This window comes from Alosa alosa, chromosome 10 (genome assembly GCF_017589495.1).
Source record: "Alosa alosa isolate M-15738 ecotype Scorff River chromosome 10, AALO_Geno_1.1, whole genome shotgun sequence".
In the NCBI taxonomy this organism is placed as follows: Eukaryota; Metazoa; Chordata; class Actinopteri; order Clupeiformes; family Clupeidae; genus Alosa; species Alosa alosa.
Window position 1 is genome coordinate 12,903,140 of NC_063198.1, and position 605 is coordinate 12,903,744.

At 53.9% G+C, this 605-nt stretch overlaps 1 protein-coding gene across 1 annotated transcript in view; it reads right to left on the minus strand.

The window, feature by feature from the left end:
* Window positions 1-255: 255 nt before the first annotated feature.
* Window positions 256-605, minus strand: part of ephb2b (eph receptor B2b) — a 163,780-nt gene continuing 163,430 nt past the window's right edge. Inside the window, 1 exon segment of the mRNA XM_048254736.1 lies at window positions 256-605. This exon segment is cut by the window's right edge and continues 2,892 nt beyond it. The gene's annotated coding sequence lies outside the window, so the exon portion shown is untranslated.

Consider the following 605-nt stretch of genomic DNA (forward strand, 5'->3'; position numbering starts at 1 on the left):
GTGTGTGTATGTGTGTCTGAGTGAATGTACCCCCTTTTCTTTCTCTAAGGCTATGTGTGTTAGCATGAGCATGTGTGTCTGCGCATGTGTGTCTGTGTCCCGCCTTCTCTCAATGTAATTCATGTGTGTGTGAGTTTGCATGCACGCATGTGCGTGTGTGTGTGTCTGGACCAGTCAGCCTTACCTCAGAGACAAGCACTGCAATTAACAGCCCCACACCACTCTCTCTCCCCAGATCCCCCCCCGGCCCCACACACATACCACACACCCTAGCTCCGACCCCAGGACGACCCCACATGGACGGACAAAACAAAGAGACCCAAACGTCTCCTTCACATCCACCACAGCTGATTCTGCGGCGTAAACCTGTGAACTAACCATCAGCGTGGTGTCCAGAGACGCTCAGTAACTAATACTGCATGTTGTGGGACAGCGGAGCTTATCCTTGGACTGATTGATTGAGGAGGTGTGTGCTCGCATGCTACATGAGGACTGCCACTGCACTGGAGTGTTGCTGCTACTGCTGGAGCAACGTGCCGCCCGCACTCAGAGACTCCTCCTCACGAGAGTCTGCGGGCACAGCTTAGTGCCACCCATCTGACCTA